The sequence below is a fragment of the Lissotriton helveticus genome, chromosome 3_1 (genome assembly GCF_964261635.1).
Source record: "Lissotriton helveticus chromosome 3_1, aLisHel1.1, whole genome shotgun sequence".
Lineage (NCBI taxonomy): Eukaryota > Metazoa > Chordata > Amphibia > Caudata > Salamandridae > Lissotriton > Lissotriton helveticus.
The window spans coordinates 1,109,836,024-1,109,852,071 of record NC_136061.1 but is presented as its reverse complement, the minus strand read 5'-3'; the positions used below and the strand labels follow the sequence as shown (position 1 = coordinate 1,109,852,071).

Here is a 16,048-nt window from a genome sequence, read left to right as displayed (position 1 = left end):
ACTTGTAAAATGGTGGGCGGTAGACCACCAGCGCTGTGGTGTCCTAGAGGCCAGGGATGCAGCAGTCATGCAGTCAAACCACCAAACTTGTAGTCAGGCCCTACATGTAGAATATCCTACATACAGCCAATTTCCCCTTGATGTAAAAAAACATGATAGCACTAGCCCATGCCTCTGTCACAGAGGTAGCCAACCACTACAATTTACTAATAGAAAGCCTTTCTACCAACAAAATGAAGACAAACTAAGCCACTAATTAATTATTTCTAAGGCAATTAGGTTGGTAGACTGCATTGCTCCGGACACAGATGCCAACCCATATTCCAAATAGAATGGTAGAATGTCTATGAAGGCACCTTGGCACAGGAAGCCAAAACAAACAACGCAATGGAAGGATGACATAGTGCTTTCCAATCCTAACTAGGCAGAACCTACACTCTAAAAATATATAGAAGCATTATAAAATGAGCACTAAAAAACCTACTAACAAATATGAATCGAGCAATCTGTTAATCAAATTGTCTCTAAACTTAGCAAACAAACCAATAGAATGTACGAAATGCTACAATTTAAAGTCAAACTATTCATAAATAACAAAGGAGTAGATTACTTAGAAATAATAGCCCAACTGCATGTTATATAATAAGTATTAACCTACCAAAGTCCTAAAAATCAAAGAATCTAAACAAACAAAAACAACTCATTTTCTTATAAATAATACATATAATATTTTATTACATGGGTAAAATATTAAATAAAATTCCAATATTAATGAAGACTGAAAAAACAAAATGATATACATATTTTTATTATTTATATATAAAATATAACCGTCATCAACCAAGAAAATAAAAACAAACTCAATCCATCACATAAATCAATTACAACACATAAACCACACAATTACATAATAATAATCACATAATATTTACACAAAAATAAAATATCACATTTCCAACCCGGAAGACCACCAAGCCCGTGGCGAACCCACCTGCCAAATTATGAGTTGAATCAAGGCGGGCCGTGGTGCGGCGACAGTGTCAAGGCGGCAGGAATGTTAGGCTCCTAGAGGAACCTATTTGGCATGCCTCCGCTGCAGTATGTGTGTGCATGGTGTGGCATGAATCATGTCATTCATGCTACACAGTGCATGCATGAAGGTGCAATTGTAAGGTGGCTCAACATGGACCACCCCACCAAATCCCCAAGGACTGAAACGCCCCTACATTTCTGCCACTTTGAAATGGGCGGTGGAAATGCAGGTTGTAATATGCTTGGCGGTGCCAACATCTGCACCACCATCATATTCAGCCCCTTTACAGACCACTGCCTCAGCAGGATCCTGAATCCCAACAGAGAGTGCGGTCTTGTGGCGGTCGCACTGCCACCATTGTAATATAGCAGTCAGACCGCTAGTGGTGGTGGCTGTCAGACTGCCGCTGCAAGTACTACAATCCCAGGACCGCCATATTCGTAATAAGGCCCAAAGTAATGATCTGGACAGGACATAAGAACCTGGGGTTAGTGAAATCCCAGAGGTGCTGTAAGGCTATGCATACCAGGTGGCCTCTCTTTTCTCCAGGTTTCATTATGAGATCTCTTATCATCCATGAAAAAAGCATGGAAAACTGATAAATTTTTTCATCAAGCAGCTGCAGATGGAGGACTGAAATCAAGATCACCATCTGTAATTTTGGCAGTGCAGACTCATTGCATTAGTGAAGAAAAATATCTTCAATAGATTAAGAAAGCACAAACCAAGTTTAATTTAAAGTAATTGTTACAAAAGGCCACCAAAGCAGAGTATTATAAGACAAGACTTGTTCAAAGAGATCTTGTTATTTTAAGAGAATAGGGCCCTGATTTATTAACGTTTTGTGTTCTGCCTCTTTTTGGGTGCAGTAATGATGCAAAATGTTAGAAGAGATTTACAAAGCCATGCAAAATAAATTTGCATGGCTGTGTGGGAGTTTACCAAAGAAGTAATGCAAGACAGCCCTGACTTGTATTACTTTGCACCGAAAAGGCATTCCATTGGTGGAGCATGGGCATTCCCATATATCCAAGGTGAGTAAACCAGGGATTGTGCCAATATGGTCACCTCCTTACTTCCCCGTTTTTTTTATATGTGCTGCATTCGGCAGCACACATAAAATAGTAAAATGCCTCTAAGGATTGTTTTGGTGCAGGAAGCTTCTTTGCGTTAAAAATTAAGAAATCTTGCCTGAGGTTTTTTGTTCCTTATAACTATATAAGGCATTACAAAAACACTTTCACTTCTCTTCTGGACCTACAGAATCAAGACTTTGGATTTGGTAGAATGTCATTTTTGATGGCCTTTGATGTTAAAGGGTATTATGCAGGATGTTAAGAACTGTCCACTTGCGCCCGAGCCAAGATTGAACACCAGATTCTAGTGGGAGTATTGAGATCTGTGCTCTCACCATGTTGTCTCTGGCAAACATTTCTATGGACTTCATTGTTGATCTGTCTGTATCTTAAGGTTTCACTACAGTTTTGGTAGCAGTGGATTCTTTTACAAAGCCTGGCCCATGCATTCCCTTAATTTTGTTACTTCCACCCCAGAAATTGCTCAACATTTCTTGATTCAGATTGTTCTGTTATATGGACTACCAGAAGTCGTTATTATAGACATGGGATCACAGTTGATAGGTTTGTTTGGGAATGCTTTCTATAAACGTTGTGGATAGAATTAAGTTACAAATCCCTCAGTTACCACCCACAGACAGATGGTCAGAGTGACTACGAAATCCTTACAGCAGTATTTACAATGCTTTATTATAGAGCATCCAGAAGATTAGCCACATGGGTACCCATTGCTGACAATGTATATAACTACTCCTTACATAGCACTTTGAGTCAAATGTTTGTTGTTTGTCTCCCACTCGGTTCATCACCACACGTCCTTCCTCAACACCAACAATCTCATCTTTTAGCTCTTCGAATATTTTGAATGCTTGAACTTAAAAGTTCTTCATGGTGGTTCTTTAAAAGTGTGTCCCAACTCTCCAACATCTTCAAAGCCGCCTGCTTTGGAATGTCCCTAATGTGTGTCTCCTCTTTATTTCTGTCCCTCCGCAACTAAATGAATGAACTTGGTAAAGTGACAGATGGTAGGCAGGTAAGAGGGGTGTTATTTACTGTGTCTGTTGGAAATGCAAATACACATTTCTTTATAGAAAATCTAAATAAATAAATGTATCTGGTGTGCTGCCCTAGACATTTGACTAAGAACGTTTTAATGCAATAAAGAATACCCTCAGATATGCCATATTGTCCAGACATAAGTCCCCTTTGAATTGTCATAAGCAGTGTAGGACTCACTTAGCAATGGTCCAGCACCTCCCTTCAAGGGTCAGCAGCATGGCTGTCACATAATCAACACCCAACCTTGCGATGGTAAAATGAGGGTTCACAGCAATGAATTTCATCACTAGATGGAGTATGACTCTTTAAAAGGGGGTACCATAGGGGGAGAGCAAAACTGACTAGATAATCTTGTCATGTACCTGTGATCTGGGTCTGCACTACAGCCTCTCTGGTAGACACAACACACACCACAGCTACAACCAACACAGCCGCCTGCAAAACACCTGCTGGGGCTGTACCACATCCTCTCAGATAGACACCACACATGCCTCAGCCAGAACCATGCCAGCAGTCTGCAGAACAACTTCTGCTTGCTCCTTTCATCATATGGGCCCATGGCGGATGCTGGATTCTATTGGAATAAGAATTGGTTCTGTTAGAATTAGAATGCCTGAATCTGTGCAATGTATTAATTGAATGTGGACAGTTGAGGTCCCATTACAACACAGTTAAGGTACTAATTATAATAATAATAAGGGAATTTTGTAAAGCGCCTGGTTACGGTCAGATGGCGTGTCCCCGCGCTGAAACTGAAGAACTCGTAAAACAGGAGTATGGAGTAAGCCCGATTATCGTGAAAATAGGTGTGTTTTTAGCTTCTTACGGAAGCTGGATTCCGATGACTCCAGACGGAGGTTAAGAGGTAGGGCATTCCAGCTCCACGCCACCAGGTAGCGGAAAGATCTTCCTCCCATGCGAGCCCTCCTTATCCTAGGGACCTTTAATAGGCCTCCATGGGAGGAGCGCAGGGGGCGTGTGGGTACATACATGGTGACTAGATTCTGGAGGGGTGCTGGCGCCTTCCCAGAAAGGATGCGATGACAAGTACAAAGGGCCTTGAATTCGACTCTGCTCCTTACAGGCAACCAGTGGAGGGTCTGAAGGGCAGCTTTGGAGGCCGATCTTTTGGGAAATTTTAAAATGAGGCGAGCTGCCGCATTCTGTAACACCTGGAGGCGATTTATTGCTTTACAGGTTGCTCCCAGATACAACAAATTGCCGTAATCTAGGCACGATGTGACGAGGGCATGCACCAGCGTTCTACGGACAGACGTAGGAAGGAGATCTAGGACCTTCCGTAGGTTTTTTAGAACGCTGAAGCAGACACCCGCCACGCGGCCTATCTGGGGTCCAAAGGACAGGTCAACGTCAAGCCAGACTTCAAGGTTCCTAACTCCTTGATGAGGTGTTGGAACCTTCCCTAAGCATGGGGGCCACCACGCCGACGACCAAACAGATGGGTTCCCCCCCACCACGAGCACCTCGGTCTTGCTGCCATTTAATATGATTTGCAACAAGGGGTGGTGATGGACAGAGTCTCTGAATTAAGCAGAGTACTCTCACCCAGTCAAGAGATCAGGGCTAGATCCAACACCGTTTTTTAGCTCATTGCACCATCCCAGTTTCAGAACCTGGCTGTATGCAAATTAGTCTGTCCCTGGCCCAGTGCATCATGGGAACAGGGCAGACCAGACTACAAAAGCCAATTCTTACACTGGGAAGGAAACAAGCTTCCGGGGACCGGTTTCTGGCATTACAGCCGTCTTCGGCCCGGCTTGCTTGAATCCTGATGGTGCAATGAGCAAGGGACTCACATCTGAGTATACCCTTGCACGCTTAGGGTGGACAAAATTATTTACAACAAGGGGTGGTGATGGACAGAGTCTCTGAATTAAGCAGAGTACTCTCACCCAGTCAAGAGATCAGGGCTAGATCCAACACCGTTTTAGCCAGGTTCTGAGCTGGGATGGGGCAGTGAGATAAATAACGGTGATGGATCAAGCCCTGATCTTTGGACTGGGTAAGAGTGGTCTGCTTAATTCAGACACTCTGTTCATCACCACCCCCTTTTCTGAATTGTTTTTGGCCACTATAGGTGTGGCAGGGTATACTCAGACATGAGTCCCTTTCTCACTGCTCCATCAGGATTCAAGCAAGCCGGGCCGAAGAGGCTGAAATGCCAGAAACCGGTCCCCGGTAGCTTGTCTCCTTTCTGGTGAAGAATTGGCTTGGTAGTTTGGTCTGCCCTGTTCCCATGATGCACTGGGCCAGGGACAGACTAATTTGCATATAGCCAGGTTCTGAGCTGGGATGGGGCAGTGAGATAAATAACGGTGATGGATCAAGCCCTGATCTTTGGACTGGGTAAGAGTGGTCTGCTTAATTCAGACACTCTGTTCATCACCACCCCCTTTTCTGAATTGTTTTTGGCCACTATAGGTGTGGCAGGGTATACTCAGACATGAGTCCCTTTCTCACTGCTCCATCAGGATTCAAGCAAGCCGGGCCGAAGAGGCTGAAATGCCAGAAACCGGTCCCCGGTAGCTTGTCTCCTTTCTGGTGAAGAATTGGCTTGGTAGTTTGGTCTGCCCTGTTCCCATGATGCACTGGGCCAGGGACAGACTAATTTGCATATAGCCAGGTTCTGAGCTGGGATGGGGCAGTGAGATAAATAACGGTGATGGATCAAGCCCTGATCTTTGGACTGGGTAAGAGTGGTCTGCTTAATTCAGACACTCTGTTCATCACCACCCCCTTTTCTGAATTGTTTTTGGCCACTATAGGTGTGGCAGGGTATACTCAGACATGAGTCCCTTTCTCACTGCTCCATCAGGATTCAAGCAAGCCGGGCCGAAGAGGCTGAAATGCCAGAAACCGGTCCCCGGTAGCTTGTCTCCTTTCTGGTGAAGAATTGGCTTGGTAGTTTGGTCTGCCCTGTTCCCATGATGCACTGGGCCAGGGACAGACTAATTTGCATATAGCCAGGTTCTGAGCTGGGATGGGGCAGTGAGATAAATAACGGTGATGGATCAAGCCCTGATCTTTGGACTGGGTAAGAGTGGTCTGCTTAATTCAGACACTCTGTTCATCACCACCCCCTTTTCTGAATTGTTTTTGGCCACTATAGGTGTGGCAGGGTATACTCAGACATGAGTCCCTTTCTCACTGCTCCATCAGGATTCAAGCAAGCCGGGCCGAAGAGGCTGAAATGCCAGAAACCGGTCCCCGGTAGCTTGTCTCCTTTCTGGTGAAGAATTGGCTTGGTAGTTTGGTCTGCCCTGTTCCCATGATGCACTGGGCCAGGGACAGACTAATTTGCATATAGCCAGGTTCTGAGCTGGGATGGGGCAGTGAGATAAATAACGGTGATGGATCAAGCCCTGATCTTTGGACTGGGTAAGAGTGGTCTGCTTAATTCAGACACTCTGTTCATCACCACCCCCTTTTCTGAATTGCCATTTAATATGAGGCAGTTAGTGGACATCCAGGCTGCCAGGTCTTGCATGCAAGCTCTGAAACTGTCCATAGCAAGGCCGGGCGCATGTGAAAGGGAAATAACCAACTGCGTGTCATCGGCGTAGGACACAATTTGCAAACCATGGCCCACAGCGATCGAAGCCACTGGGGAAACATAAAGATTAAATAGGGTGGGGCTCAGGGACGATCCCTGGGGAACGCCCTGGCCCAATCCGATATCCCTGGAATAATAATCGCCCTGGCGGACCTGGAAGCTTCTCCCAGTCAGGAAGGATTGGATCCATTTGAGAGCAGCTCCAGATATTCCTCCACTGTTCAGACACTGTAGCAAGGTGGTATGAGCTACAGTGTCGAATGCTGCGCTCAGGTCCAGTAGGATGAGGGCCATAGTATGACCCTCATCCACCCCCTGGTGTAGGGTCTCTACCGCCATCAGGAGCGCAGATTCCGTTGAGTGGCGGGGGCGGAAGCCAAACTGGGTATCGTGTAGTAGCCCGGCTTCTTCCACGAAATCCATCAATTGCAAATTGACCGTTTTTTTCACCACCTTGGCCAGGTAGGGCAGAAGGGAGATAGGCCGGAGGTTCTCTAGCTTATCAAAGCTGATGTTAAGTTTCTTCCTAAGGGGTAGAACCACCGCCACTGTAATTATTCACAGTGTGCAGTCATTGCATTGAAATTGTTTGGTGATCTGCACACCATTCAAGTGGTTATATTGGTAATCTGCTTCCATTGGTGGTGGTAGTTTAAGTTTTTATTTTTATGATATACACTTCATATATTATAGGTGGATTTAACATTTTACCTCCACCATCCTTTACTCCAAACACAACTAATTTTTTCATGGATTGGAAGCAGTAGAAGGAAAGCTTTGAAGCATACATGGCAGCTATAGATGGTGAAGACTTTACACAAAAGAAGACTTATGCTTTGTTGCGACATTGTCTAGGTGCTGAAGGCAAAAAGGTTTTGAAACATTTACCTCAACTATGTATAATAGGGGAGTGTTATGTAACTGATGAGTATGTTTCTGCATAGATGATGTTATACACAAGGTTCAAGCAGCGCAAAAATGTTATGTTAAAAAGACATGAATTTCATAGGCGACATCAACTTCCTGAGGAGTCTATTGAGAGTTCTGTAGGAGCATTAGGAATATTAGCCACTACGTGCAAGTATTAAGAATTTAAAGAGGAATAAAAAAGAGATCAAATACTGGAACATACTAACAATAGACAAATTGAGGAAGTTCTGTTGACCACACTCAGTCTCACATTGAATAAGGCTGTAGATTAGGCTGCCGGTATTGAAAGTACTGCATTGTTCATGACTGGGGAATATGTGTCGACTAAGGAGCTGGTGACTGATGTATGCAACAGTGACAAAAAGAAAAATGAGACAATAATGGCAAATTTGAAAAAAAAGGGAAAGTATTGTAGTGTTATCGGTGTGGAAGTCCTACCCATTTTGGAAATTCACCATTGTGCTCTGCTCATAACAGTGTATGTATGGGGTGTAAAAAAAGAGGACATTTTGTTAAAGTATGCAATTCTAGAACGAAAATTGGCAAACCAAACGTAGTAAGCAGTGTGAGTGAACATGACTGGGAGCACGGGTCTTCTGAGTCAAGTGTTGAAACGTCACGGGACCAGCATCTTAAAGTTGCTGAAATCATGCAAGTTGAAGCTGGCTATTTCAAAAGACCGCATTGCCAGATAACTGTTGGTGAGATTGAAGTCAACATATTAGCAGATTCTGTATCTCTGTTTACATTTATTAGTTCGGAGGATTGAAAAAGCGTTAGTAACGTGGAACTTTAGAAATCTGTTAATAGGCCTCTGGTGTATGGGGGAAAACCTATTGAAGTTATAGGTGAATTTGAAACCACCCTTCTTTTTATGCACAATTATGCTGTGGTGTGTGTGGCAAAGCGTGGTTCATCAATGTTGGGGTGGCTTGAACAAAGGAATTTGGAGATTATATTGGATCCAAAAAGCCCTGCACAAGTTCTGCTTAAAAGAAAACATTTGATAGTTTGTGAGTGCTAATGGTCTGCGTGGAAGATGAAGTTTCCTAGGGTATTTACTGATGATATTGGTAAGTTAGTTGGATTTAAACATAAAATGTAACATACAACAGGAGCAACTCCAGTTGTTCATAAAGTCAGAAGAGTTCCCCTTGCTTTAAGGTCAGAATTACGCACAGAATTAAGTTGGAAAGTCAGGACATCATAGAACCTATTGAGAGTTTTGATTGGCTGTCTCCTGTAGTTTTAGCAAGGAAGCCCAATGAAAATTTGAGAATGTGTGTTGACCTCTGGGATTTGAATTCGAAGATCTGGGTCGATCATCATCCCCTTACTAACATAACAGAGATGTTGTCACTTGTTACAGGAGCAACATGGATTTCCACTCTTGATACAACTTCTTCGTATCACCATATAGTTTTGCATGAAGAATTGCGCCATCTCACTTCTTTTGTTACTCTGGAGGGAGTGTTCCATTCCCATACCATTCAGATTGGCTTCTGCGTCAGATGTTTTTCAACGGCTCATGGAGGTTTTATTCAAAGACGTTGATGGAGTTTTATGCTTTCAAGATGATGTGCTAGTTTTTGGCAATGATAAAAGCAGTCATGACAGAAAATTAGGTTTGGTGCTTTAGAACAGAAAGGAGTCATGCTTAGCATGGATAAATGTACATTTGGTGTTGCTGAAGTGAATTATTTGGGCCATAAATTGTCTGCTCATGGAATAGAGAATGTTTAGTCAAGGCAATTGTTGAAACTCCTGTTCCCCAGGGAAGGATCAGTTGAGATCAGTTATGGGAATATTGGAATTTTACAATTATTTCAATCCCCATTGTGCTGAAAGAATTTATGTAATGCATCAGTTGTTTAAAAAAACTGAAACATTGTGTGGAACGATGCCTGCAAGCAAGAATGTGAAGATGTCAAAGGATAGCGAATTCCATTCCGCTCAAACCATTCGATAAAAAAGATCCTAGCATAGTCATGACCGATGCCTGTCAATATGGTTTGGGTGAGTGTTACTTCAAAAATGGAACTGGAAAGATGAGGTAGTAGCATTTGCCACTCGCAACCTCAGAGGTGTGGAGGCATCTTACTTAGTTGTGGCACAGGAAGCTTTAGCTTGCTGGTGGGGTGAGAACCATTTCCATCACTATTTATGGGATACTGAGTTCAGGTTTAATCATTAACCCCTAATTGACATGTTTACCACAAAATGTACTGTTAAAGCATCACCCAGAATAGCCAAACGGCAATACAGATGCAAGAATTCTGCTACATCATAGAATATATTAAGAATGTCATGGCAGACTGTTTGTGGAGGTTACCAGTCAATTCAAATGACAAGAGTTTAGACAAAAATGTTTTGGACGAGGAAGACATAGTGGTCAGTGAATTAACATGCATAACAAACAATGCCATTTCAGAATCAGAATGGGTTGTGGCTTTAAGTCAAGATAATACTATAAGAGAAGTTATGAAATACGTCAGGGAGTGCTGGCCCAAGAGCAAATTGGACAATGAGGTTGCTGATGCCTTTAGAAAAATGTAATCTGAATTGCCAGTTGCGAGAGGTCACCTGCATAGATCAGACTTGTTGGTTGTTTCTACTAGATAAGTTTGTGACTGATAATGGTTCCCAGTTCACATATCATGAGGTTGAGTTGTTTTTGTCCAATTTTGAAGTTAAGCATGTCACCACTTCCATACATCATCCAAGAAGCAATGGATTAGTTGAGAGCTGTAATCAATCAATCACTCAGGGAATGATAAGTGCGCTACTCACCTGTGAGGGTCTCAAGGCATTGGGGCGGGGAGCAGCTCCGGTCAGTCGAAGAGCCAGGTAGAATAATAAATGGGAATATACACATGTCTTTTGTGAGTGGATTGATTGGATGCAAGAAGTAAGAACTTTAATTTTGGCTATTTACACTACACCAAATGCAGATACTAAGGTGTCTCTATTTGTTCTTCTGAAAGGGAGATTGAATAAGTTATGGATGAAAAGAAAACTGATTCCTGAGGATGTATTAGAAGAGGTACATGAGAAATGGAAAGAAGCTCAAAACAAGTACATTACAAATGAAAAGAGAGCACTGAATAGTTCATGTTTTACTGTACCAAGAAAGGGTGTGTGCAATCTATTAGATTGTAGGATGGCAAAAGTTGGAACAAGAATAAGTTATCTCTGGTGTGAGAACAACATAACCCAGCAACTGTGGCGAGAGAAGCCAATATGAGTGTTGGTCATATTTCAAGTTGTTAAAATAAATTTGAATTTTAGTCGCTATTTTGTGGCAGCCCACACCTGGCCCACCAGTTTCAGGACCCATCTCAGTCAGTTACAGTCAACCTCAGTCAGCCAACCCACAGAGACTCACCAGCTACTCATCAGCCCGATTTGTCAGTTTGCTTCACCCCATTTTCTGCTTTCTCCTTTGGCTGGGTTTCAGCTGCCATTCATCCCTGTGGCTCAGCATCAGTCGTTACAAATTGCTATGTTAGGCCTCCATCCTCGCTCATGGGCCTAGCTCTAACCCCTGACCTCACACCATATCCAATAACTATCAAGATGGTGGAGTCACTGCTATCCTCACTAGGGATGGTGTATCATTTTTATGGGGGTAAATAGTCAATTTCCTAAAAAGTAGGGGTCTAGAGGTTAAAAGAACTTTACAGCCCCTGAAGGGTAGAGAGGTCCTACTGATTGAGGATGAAGGGATACTCCGCTCTGTGTAAATTCTGCAAACCAAAGAGTGTCCTTTCTGGAGTTCAAGCACCTCCACAAGGAAGAAGAAGGTGGAGAGAATCTGCTATGTGCAACACCTATGCACCACTCCTAGTGGAGTGCAAAGGGAAAAAAACATTTTTTTATAAAACCATCATCCACTATAATAGCTGCATGGTTCATCATCAGGTTCACCCTGACTACTAAAGGTCAGGCTGGGCTTAGCCATATTTCAGGGAGCACTTATGAAGATGGTTGGATCTGGGGTGTAACTTTAAAGATAAAATTCCCTAACAACTCCCAAGGTTTCTCTTTATTAGTGGAGTGGAAATAAACAATATGTAGGAGTATGAGGATTCAATGGTCCTATGACCCTAAATAACCAATATGTTTCAGTCCTATACTCACAGCCTAAAAAGGTCCTGGGCTTTCATCAGGGTCAGTTTGTAAATATGTTACTCCCTCAATGATGTGTCTTTTTTGCGTATGGCATGCAAAATACTCTAAGCATGCACATAATGGGTAATACTTGCCACTCAGGAATATACCCAGAGTGCTGGAGAAAAATGCCCCCACTGGGGCACGTGTGGTTGGCCCTGTAGTCAGACTTTCTTCAAGAGTCCCAACCCATTCCAACACCTACTTGGCCCAGCTTCCCTATGCCACAAGACACGTCATTGGGGAGTGAGATATTTACAAACCCACCAAAACAAAAGCTCAGGACCTTTTAAGGCCCTGAATATGGGGCTGAAGCATGTTGGTGATTTAGGGTCATGGGAGTGGTACATAGGTGTGGCACATAGCAGATTCTCCTCCCTTCTTCTTGCTTGCTGAGGAGCTTGAAGCACTGTGCATGGCTGAGTGGTTGTAATACACTTCTGCTCCGGAGCTTCACTACGCTCGGAGTGACATACAGCTGCCACTCGCTGTTCCAAATGTAACAGCCAGGTCCAGGAACGTTGCGGGAGCAAGGAGAAAGGCTGCATCTGCAGTGATTCAGCAGAGATCCCCGCTATTTGGGCGCGAACCCGGAGGTCGAGGGGTGCCCGCGGCTACAAGATGGCGGCAGCTTTGGAGCTCCCGGGAGAGATGAACGGGCTCTGAGGCACACCCGTGAGCCAGAGCCCCGGGAGGGTGAGTGGAAATCATCGGTGCACTCCCGGTCACCACAGCTTGATGGAATTTATGACCCCATGAATCGGCGATCGCACAAGGCGTTGGAACCAGTCGCTTCCGTTACTACCCGAGTCACATAAATCCGACACCTTCAGGACAGAGGAAGTGAGGAGGATCGATAAGCGGGGGAACGGCCCGGGAGGTGCGAACCCCCACTAAGCACTGAAGCAGACAGTGCGGCGAGAGCTTCAGGAATGTGAAGATGATGGTGGATGCATGGAACTGGATCAGCGGCAAGGGACTGCCCTTTCGTCCCGCTGGTAGGAGCCTGACGCAGCCAGGTGTGCGACTCGCGCCGCATGTCGCCACCACAGTGTAGAGGGATCTGTTTCATACATCAGAGGCTTCGAGCGGGGTGCTTTCTAGTTTTCGGGCTCCAGCCATGATTTCTGGAACCGTGGAAAAAACCTGACCCTAGGATGGCGCCCGCCGGCTTTCACGGCCGTCACGGGGTGAGGGGAGAGCTCTGTGGCAATGGATCTAGAGGTAGATGCCCACTGTGAGGAGGTAGGCTTCTGCACACTACATGAACTGCTGCTGTTGAGGCCGTGCCGGTTCGCTGTCTTTGCCTCGGGGCCCGCCTGACCTTAACATGGCAGCCGGGGCGGCTTGAACACCTATAACAGTCTCGAGTCCCTGAAGTCTTCTCCTCCACCCCGGCACCAATTAGCATGCAACCATGCAGGTGAGCTGAATCCTAAATCTTTAAACCGGCCCTTGAGGATTCAAATGGTGGCAGGGGGCTGCACTTTTAGTGATCGGTCTGCTCCTGGATATCGGTGGCATTCCGGGGACTTGCCTGACTTGCCTGACCTTATCATGGTGGCCAGAAGCTCTTTCACATCCCTAATCCCGGCGCTACTCATCCAGATGCAGGCGTGTCCCAGCCGGAGGCCCCCTCGAGCGAACGTTTAATAATGGCTACCGGCTGTCTCCATGGTCAGAATCCCTTTCTTGACCCCAAGATAGCTGATACCGTTTTTCCTACCACCGGACTCTGAACAGACCTTTATCACATCCCCCATCGGCCTACGTAGTAGCCCCAGCTCTGGCTTGTTTTTTACTCCCTCCCCCCACCTCCTTCTGTTAGCTCAATCCTCATTGCCTATGTATCTATTAAAAATTGTTTTTCCTGTGCGTTGAGACCTGAGCAACATGGCCGAGGCCCGGTGGAGTTGTTAGACAACTAATGAGGAGATTGGACCTGGTTTTCCCCTCGACCGTCACCTACCTAGCCGGACATTGGACACAGTTCTTCCCCATCTCCTTTCTATGGCTCCCTCCTCCCCTCCTCTCCTACAAATTCTTTCAACCTTGTTGTTTGTTTACTTTTCCCTACTCCGCTATTGTAACTGATGTAATTTGTAACGCAATGTTCCTCTGTCATAACGCTCTGATACCTCCGGGTCTAGCCAGTGCTACATAATCCTTTTTGATGTACCTTGTAATGCAACGATCCCCTGGCTAAGCGCTCTGACACCTCCGGGTCTAGACAGCGCTATATAGCCTTCTCAAATCAAATGGACTAAAAACTGGTTTTCCTGATAGTTGAGACCTGAGCAACATGGCTGATGACCGGTGGAACTGCTAGACAGCTAATGAGGAGGTTGGCCCTTGGTTCCCCCTTGACCTTCACCTACCCAGCCGATCATTGGGCACAGTTCCTTCTTGTCTCCCTGCTATTACTCGTTCCTCCCCTCCCTCCAACGAATTCTTGAAAGATTGTTCATGTATACTGTACCTTACTATGCTCTTGTATCTGATGTAACTTCTAACGCAACGATCCTGAATGTAAAGCGCTCTGATACCCTCTTGGGTCAAGTTCGCGCTATATAAAACTTTATGAATAAAAATAAATAAATAAAAATAAGAGGTACTCTTTGGTTAGTAGGGACAAATAAATGTCTGCGCAATTTAGCACACATGTTGAGAAGGCAGAGTAGAAGCCCTGCTTTCAGACATCTCCACAAGCATGGTCATAACTCCTCAACATTTTTATCTGCATAAAATATACTAAAAATCTGTCTCGCTTCAATTAAGCATTTGAGGCCCTAAGTGCAATTTTTTTACGTGGCGTAGCTGAGTTACAGGGTCAGCTAAGCCACTGTTTTATCATTTCGGAATAGATTTTTAGATGTAGGGACTTATTACGAGTTTGGCGGTCCATAAACGACATTCTAGAGGTGGCGGTCCGAATATGGTGAGCTCAGGATCCCAATAGCCCTATTACTTGATAGGTGGATTGCATTTCAAAAGACCGCGGCAAAACCGCTGACACTGTCAGCACACCGTCGACCACTGGAGTTGCGGTCAGGAAAGGCAGCTGCCACAGGATGGTACTGAGAGGCTCCACCACTGACTGTATTACTAGTTGGTTCTCCGACGAGCCGACCATGGCGGTCCGACCGCCATCGCTGAGTTGGCGGTAATGAAGGATTTGTGGAGCATACTCACCCTGCTCCTGTTCTTCCAGGCTGAGTTCAATGTGGATCCTTTTCCTTAGGTCTCCCCTTCACAGACGCATCTTCACCACCAAGAATCCGACCCTGTTTGCACTGATCTACAGGTGAGTTCTTTTTGTACCTTATACCCATTGCTGGACTGGCCACATATGGACCAGACTTCACAATGGGCAAGTGTAATTTTTCCACATGTATCACGCATCTGTGTTCATTCAACACATGTCCAGTTGTAATTTACACACATGCATCGATAGATACAGAAAACCATTGCCCCCCGCTGCGAGACCACCGCAGCCGCACCACAGGCCCTGCTGTCAACTCGTAATACGGTGGTCTAAAGACAGAAGAGCTGTGGGCTTCTGGCTGATGCGGTTTTTGGGCGGTTGGACAGTCAAACTCGTAATCAAACCTTTAGTACTTGGATTATTGAGCATTTAATTATTAATACATTTTTATTAACCTCTTTGAAAAAGGATATAAATGTATGTTTTAACTCCTTGTAGTTAAAGCTAATACCAAACCAAATACAATATAGTTTTGAATGTCAGTGAAACAAGACCATTGCAACGACACCTTCCCAATACTAGGATCCATCCTCTTCCCATAATAGCTACATTTTTGCTATCTCCTGTCCTTCCAAGCGCTCAGTAAATTACACTACCTTAGGTCTGGTACCTGCGTTAACAGAGCCAGTCAACTAATAAGGCCAAATATTATAAGCATACATCTTCTTCATTAATACCAGGTACTGCCATGATGCCAGCATGATTGGCAAGTGACATAATAGAACACATTCCTACTAATTAAAGACACACCTTCAAGTATTAGTTCAGATACAATAGTATAGCTTCACCAGGAGAATCTGAAAGTGAAGAGTGTTTGCTGTTCAACAGGAAAACTCAATTCAAAAGTTAAACGCCGCAGAGAGCAATTGGGTCTACCAATGCTTGTTTCTTGATGTTAGCAAAATTGAACTGTCTGATATTGGCCATTGAATTGTTTACAT

At 44.5% G+C, this 16,048-nt stretch overlaps 1 protein-coding gene across 3 annotated transcripts in view; it reads right to left on the bottom strand.

Annotated features, from left to right (window-relative positions):
* Positions 1-16,048, bottom strand: part of ACVR1C (activin A receptor type 1C) — a 675,408-nt gene that overhangs the window by 658,160 nt on the left and 1,200 nt on the right. The gene's annotated exons all lie outside the window — the stretch shown is intronic.